Here is a 7,686-nt window from a genome sequence, read left to right as displayed (position 1 = left end):
GTGATATACAAGCTGCAAAGGGCTTAGAGGTTGAACCCTGTCCATAGAGCATTATTGCATGTAGCCTGCATGTCCCCATCTTAGACTGGCTCCATACACATTCTTAAGCAGTCTTTCCATGTTCTTGGTATTTTCAGCTTCCTGGAGTCTCTACCCCACTTTTGGGTTTATTCCTACAGATGGATTCATTATCCTCTCAAAAGTACTTTGACTAGACCCCCGGGCCTTCCTTTGAAATTTGAGGGGAAGTCTATATGACACCACAACTTTTCCATTCTACACACCTGAAAAACCAGCACCACATGGATGATGACAAGGTCTGCCACCAGTTCCAGTAGGAGGCTGGAACTCTTCAATTATGGCTGCAGAAATCTCTGAGGGCCTGAATGACTCAGAACTATGAAACAATCCCAGAGAACCCCTTCCCTAACTGAGGGAAGGGGCTTAGGCACTCTCTTCTCAAATGAAAGCTTTACAGTTTTGTACCTTGAGCTTTGAAAGGTGGGGTCTTGATAATTCCTGAGCTACTTCCAGCCCGTTTTTCCTATTGTCCTGATGCAAAGTATTTGGCTTTATGTTTTTACACAATGCTGTTTTCAGCAACCATGCTCTTCTTTGCTCTGAATTTGCAGATACTTCCTTTCTAAAATAACTGTGTATTTTTCACTTGCAATCTTGTTTCTCACTTTTAATGTAAATATGGCTAAAATGAACCAGTAGCAACCATGCCACAGCCTGAATTTTGAAATTTATCCTGCCAGATTAATTAGACAGTATCCTTCACCTCACTCTCTCACAAAGATTCATGACATGGGAACAATGAGATTAAATTTTCTGTCACATTCTCTAACTTCACTGCAAATCAATCCTTGATCCCAACTAAAACCTCTTTCTGACATAAAGTAGTAAGCATGGCCTGAGCTTCCTTGGGGACCTGGTTCTGTAGTGAGCAGACAATAGAACAGTGTTTCAAAGTACATTATGGAAGTGACTATGCAGTGCTCCTCCAAATAAGACCACCTGAAAATTTTATGAAAATGCAGAATCTGACTGAAGGAAGGCTAACTGGAGCAGAAGCCTGTGCTTCTGAGGTAGTACTCATCTCTACATTGAGTAGCAGTCTAGATCATTTGAAATGGGCCTAGATAATGTGTGTTACTGACCACAGTATCAGAGGCACCCATGGCCATGCCTCCTAAGCTTCTTCACATGGTGAGGAGGCAAGAGAGGTTATTTCCTCTCTCACCTACATCTTTGTCTCCTTTGTTGTTTTTCAGTCCCTGCTTCAAGGTTTCCTGAGAGCCTAAGGATTGAAGGACAGAGAAGCATGAGAGGAGCACAGGTGGTTATTGGTCAAAGGCCTGAGAGAAGGTTTCCAGGGAATTCTGTCTGTTTTTTATTTATAAAACGGTTGACAAAGTGTTTCTTACACATGTCTGGGGACATAAATTTTAGCCCTTGGGCTAATTCCATGTGCATATTTAATACAATTGGCTGCATTAGGTATAGTGTTTATTATTATGTTCTAGTGAATATGAAGTTGTGTCTCAGTGGTTTGCATCTCACTAACAGCTAATGATATTGAGAATATTTTTATGGTAGCATTGGTCATTTGTCTATAATCCTTATGGTAATGTATGTTCAGATCCTTTGTCCATTTTCACACTGGATTAAATTCTTTATTATTGGCTTGGAAGCATTCGTCATGTATTCTAAATACAAGTTCTTATCAAATATATATTACATGAAAAATTTCTCCCAGAGAGTAGATTGTGTTGTTTTCTTTTTTTTGGCATTGTTCTTTGATGCACAAAACTTTTTAAATTTAATGAGGACCTATGCATTTTGTTTTATTTTTGTTTTTGCTGTTTCTGCTTTTATGTTGCATCTAAGAAGACAAGGCAAAAGGTTTAAACCTTAATGGAACTCTACTCCTGAGGCACTTAAGAAATTTTTAAAATTTGCTGTGTTCTAGAAACTGATATACCAAACACACAATTTGATAACAGCTGAGAGAAGTTTTGATAGAAGGACAGCAGGTCACTTGGCAAATTTTCTTATCCATAGGGCATGTGACATTTGACCACTGACTTGTCCAATCCTTAGGCAAGATCACAGAAGGACATTAAAAATATAAGTGTTTAATTATTTGGGAACAATTTACTTCCTAAGGACCTTAAATCAGCTGGAAAATATGCTGAATCAAAATTCATAAATAGGATATGACTATACATTATTTTCTCATGACTGATTCATATAGAACATCTTTTTCATAGTATCTAACTTTTATTGAATGTTTAAGAAACTCAATTAACATTGAATAGCCAAGATGTTCATTTAATCCTGCCCTCTTCTTGAAATATCTTAGATGCCTATAAAGAGATGCCTATTGATTCAAATTACCAGCATTGTATTTCCTAGGGCTAATTGCTATACAGATCAAATGAAGCATATTTAATAAATATCAAACTTATTTACAGTTTTTTGAAGATTGAGAACTTTTCTTGCCTGGTTGCAAAACTATCTTTCATACTCTGAAAGTGAAAGTGGATTTTTTGTATAAAATGTCACGATAGCAGGAAAGAAAAAAAAGTTTCTTTATCTTACTGTATGAATGAACTACTCCACTTTGCATATTCCTTTCCATGTTTGTTTCTTAAGTGTATATATTTTACTTGCTGTAACCCTAACAGATATATGAGTTTTGAACAGTATTTTAACACATTGTCTTTGAAAAGCTCTTGTCCCTGAAGGAATGGGCACCTGTGTGTATAAGATGGTTCTAAGTTTTCAAAGTGACATTGTTCAAGGCAGCAACGTCCTAATCTTAGACTAGACTTCAAGGGGGAACTGTTGTTGGATGACTGCATTTTCCCTCGAGGTCACAGGCCTTTTACACCTTCCAGCTGTTAACTCTCACTGCATGCTGAACTTCCCTCTCTCCTATCCCTCCACGGACAAGGGGCGTGATGGCCCTGTCCTTCCGAAAGACTGTGCAGTTTGGGTGCTAAAACACTTCCAGATTTCTTCCCACACCACTCCTTCCTTGGGCTTTGTTCCAGACACCACAAAGTGTTTCACTTGCTGCTTCTTCCACTAAGCACTCCGTGAGCCTGGATTTCACACTTTTAGAGCCCTCTTACTTAACCTTCATGGTTCAGCTCAATGAGATTTCAGGGAGAAGCTCTCTGATTGTCCTGACCAAAGGTTTCTCTTCCTTCTTTCTTATCACATTAAGTTTTCTTTCATCTCATTTTCTTTATAAATGGCTCTTACTGTACTATATAAAAATCTATGACCTAAACATATTTGTATAGATTTGTTGGTACTGTCCATTTCTCCTCTGCTAATAAATAGACACTCCATGTAGCAAAATTTCTGTGTTTTCATCCTCCATTATAAACCACTACCTGTCACTGAATGCAAAATAGTAGCTCCTCAAAAATGCTTAATAAATTAATAAAAGACTAATATCCTATGCATAAGCAAAGGTCTTTGCCACACTATTCTCCATTCTTCTTTACTTCCTGTCCTGAACAGAATTGGAACAGAATATATATTTATGCCTTTTATGGTAGTTATAAGGAGATATGAATGTGAAGCACTTAAAATTACATGGATGCTTAAAAGTGAGGTGTACTGCAAAATTTCTCTGAGTAAAAGCTCTGCTGTTAGAAAGGACCAAAGATAACATTCATGGGAAACATCTTTCAGTACTTTTGCTCAGTCAAAACTGCAGTGGAAGAGTGCTGCAGTTTTCTTTGGAGAGAGATATGGTTTTCTTCAATGCATCTTATGGTTTAATATAAAATAAAATATAGCTTAATGATATATATGACAATATACTTATGTAAAATTTTCTGTTTTGTTCTCATATTTCCTGCCTGTCTTTTAAGCCTAAAGAAAAATGATCACTTTTACCTTGTTGTAAAACAAGGTGTACAGCTACTTTGACCATAAACTGAGGATAGAGGCAATTGTAGCAAGGTGTGAAGGAGATCTAAATTTTTTGAATAACGAAAATAGATAAAACTCTAGAGGGAGAGCCATTTTCTTCAAAATTTAGGCTCCTTGAAAAACAGAACTGTCATTTCTGTGCCAACTTCAATCTCAATCTACACAGATAAATGTGTAATCATCCTACATCATTTATGTCTGTTAGAGAAAATAAGAAATAAATTAAAATGAATAAGTACTTGGCCCAGTCAAATATGCTGTGAGGAGAGTTAAGGGTTAAAATACTTCCTCTTTGAGGACATGGTTCTTCTTTTTCAATGGGAATGCTACTGCCTTTCCAACGAAACAATCATCTTTTTTGAGGCATTCACTCTAGATGGCTTCCTCACAGTGGATATTATGCCCCTGTCATCCCTTAAGCCCTTTCCTCTGCCTTATTCAGGATCTTCCCTGGGTGAGGGACCAGTTGTAAGAGAATTCTGCAGGTGTTAATTTCATCTTTCATTTCAAAGCAGGGGAATCCTTGGCAACAGGAAGCATCCTGCTGGGATTGAAGAATAAAGTGGCAAATTATAGGCCTGAATGCCAGGCTCCAGCTCTTGGTTTTTGTCAAGATGGCAGTGAGGATGAGGGAAAATTTCACTGGAGGTTGGAGGGTGGGTGAAGCAGAGACAGGGTGGGGAGGAGAAGGATGCTCCATGAAGCTGCCACATGTAGAAGCTGCAGTCCTAAGCATTTTGTTTTCTTCCTGATCACATGACTTTCACTTTTAAATTATCATATGTGTAGACATATAAACTGGAAAAAGTGATTGGGCACCTACTGGTAGATTAAAATACACAACGTTTACAAAAATGGTTTTTGTATAATCCAACATCTTTGTAACTATAGCCCTGAAACCCTCTAAATTAATGGAAAAGGCTTGAATAGGATTGTGATATTCACTTTTATTAAATGTTCACTGTATATTAAAAGCTGTGTTAACTGTTTTACTTATAACATTTATTTTGTTCTCAACTCCTCTTATGACTTCACATTGTTGTTTCTTTTATAGATGAAAATACTGAGTGTGGAATAGAAGACAAACTTAAAGATGGCAGACAAATCTCTAGGAATAAACTGTCACAATTATACCTTTGCCAGAAGAAAGCAGAAATGATTGCCATGTCCAAAGCTTCAAATATTGATGAGATAGTATTATAGATATATAAGTGATCTAGAATTCTTCTCAGAATTGTTTCGTTTTTCTGTCTTGACTGATGCTATTTGAAAAGTAAGGCTTCTTTCTAGCATTGGTGCCCATCATGTTTGTCACATCTAAGTGGAAAAGGTGTCCAGCAATTTTTTTATTTTAGACAAAGAGTTTACATTTATTGAAAAAAAATACCCATGAAGAATATCCAGTGCTTCTTCATACATGTTCAACAACAAATCTCACAACTCTTTATTTTAGAGTAAAGAACATGAGCATGTCAACGGGGTTTCCCCAGGGCCCCATTTGGGACAGCAGGATGAGTGAGTCATTCAGTGGCCATGCTGATTTAGTGGTGCTTGGATACTCATCATGTGCCAGGCAGTCAGCTAGGTATCATAGATAAAAAAGCATATGAGGTTAAACTATTTCTTATCGTTGTTTATTTCTGTAAAGACTTTAGTTCACAAAGGAATTACACTTAGAGAAATTTACAGAAAGTGTTGAACTTTCTCAGAGGTGCTATGCTGTCTTAGTTACTCTTCTCTCATTGCTGGGACAAATACCCGACGCTCAAAAGGAAGGAAGAAAAGGTTTATTTAGCTCACAGTTACTGGAGGTTTCAGTCCATACTCAGCTGGGTCCAAGGCAGAGTTGAGCAAGGCAGAGAGCAACCTTTCATGGTGGCAAAAAAGAGCAGAGAGCACAAGGGAGGGGCAGCAGCAGCTCAAGCAGCTGGCTTCTCTTCCCACCTTACATTGTAATGCAAATTACCTGCCCCAGGGCAGGGGCAGCAACCACACCCACAGTAATCAATCACAAACTCCAGAAGCCCCCCCAAGACTGCATGAGGCTTTGGGGGGACACCTAGACACAAGCCATAACATATGCAGAATGATGGAGACACAGAGATAACTTACACTTCCCAGAAATCAGCTGAGAGACAGCAGATATTTTAATCAGCTATAACAGTATAGGAAAGACAGTGATGAAAATCCACATAAAATAATTAAGCATCATTATAGAAAGGATTTGTTATCTTGGAAGTGGCTGATTCATAATTGTTTTCAACTATTGCATTACAGAGCCTGTCTTTTTCTGTTGTATCAAAAACTCTATTGAGTACATTTCTCTCTCTCTCTCTCTCTCTCTCTCTCTCTCTCTCTCTTTCTCTTTTTTTTCCTTTTTTTTTCGGAACCAGGGATTGAACTCAGGCCCTTGCACTTGCCAGGCAAACGCTTATTCTCTTGAGCCATCTCCCCGGTCCCTTTCTTTATTTCTTACAATATTCTTTATTTCCAAAAAGTCCCTACAACAACATTTCTGTGCTCTATATGCCCTTTGGTTACAATATACTACATTATTTTAGGGTTCTGGACTCAGTGTTAGGCATTTCATTTACTGTTTCATTTATTTTCAGAAAATCTCTGTAAGGTGCCTTTCATTATGTTAAAGAGAAAGTTTCCAAAGACTGTTATATTACCAAGTGATATGCAGAAATAAATCTGAAGCCTGTTTTTCCAATCCTAGCTTTCTGAGACTTCATGCTAATTTTCATAGTGGATACACCAGTCTACACTCCCACCAGCAGTGGAGAAGGGTTCCTTTCTCCCCATAGCCTTTCTAGCATTTGTTAGTAGTTGATTTCTTTATGAAAGCCATTCTTTCTGGAGTAAGATCATATCTCGATGTTCTTTCAGTTTGCAGTTTTCAAATGACCAGTGTCATGGAACATTCTTTTCATGTATTGATTTGCAATTTGTGTTTCTTCCTCTGAGAAATGTGTGTTCATTTCAGATGCCCACTTTTGGATTGGGTGTTTGAATTTTGGGATCCTGATTTTCTTCTAAATGTATGCATCTGTCTTATCAATTATTATTATATTCTCCTTAAAATAAACTAAAAAGAAAAAGGGAAAAAAATTAAGGTTTATGGAAAGCAAGCGTTAATATTTAATTATTTGACCAATCTTGAATGCCCATATCTGTTAACCTGAGCAACAGTGTTGATAATAAAATTAAGTCATAAAATAACCATTGTTAATTTGCTACTCTTGTTTTGAAATTTTGTTCCATGTATATTATTTTATATTACTCTACTTCTGTCTTGTTTTTGCTACATATTTTTCTCTTTGTTTTTACGCTTTAAAATTTTAAAAAATTATTTTTAAAAAACTTATTTTTTTCTGGGTGTGAGGTACTGGGATTTAAACCCCGGGAACACTTAGCTATGTCCCCAACCCTTTCTATTTTAAGTTTTGGAAACAGGGTCTTGCTAAGTTTCCTAAACTAGCTTGAAACTTGCAATTCTTCCCTAAGCTCCACAGCAGCTAAGACTACCTGCCCACTAAAGCCTATGTTCTTCAGACTCTTCTGCCTTCCTAAGGAAACAGCTCAATCATCTGTGACTTTTTAAAATTGTCTCAGCTTGCTTTAGTGCTGGGATTATAGGTGTGCATCACCACATCCGTTTCGGGGCCAGCATGGTGCTCCTGAAGTTCTGGGGCTGGCAGAACATGCAATACCTTTAAAAATAAC

Source organism: Octodon degus, unplaced genomic scaffold (assembly GCF_000260255.1).
Source record: "Octodon degus isolate 3935 unplaced genomic scaffold, OctDeg1.0 scaffold00089, whole genome shotgun sequence".
Taxonomy (NCBI): Eukaryota; Metazoa; Chordata; class Mammalia; order Rodentia; family Octodontidae; genus Octodon; species Octodon degus.
Note: the sequence above shows the minus strand (reverse complement) of the source record.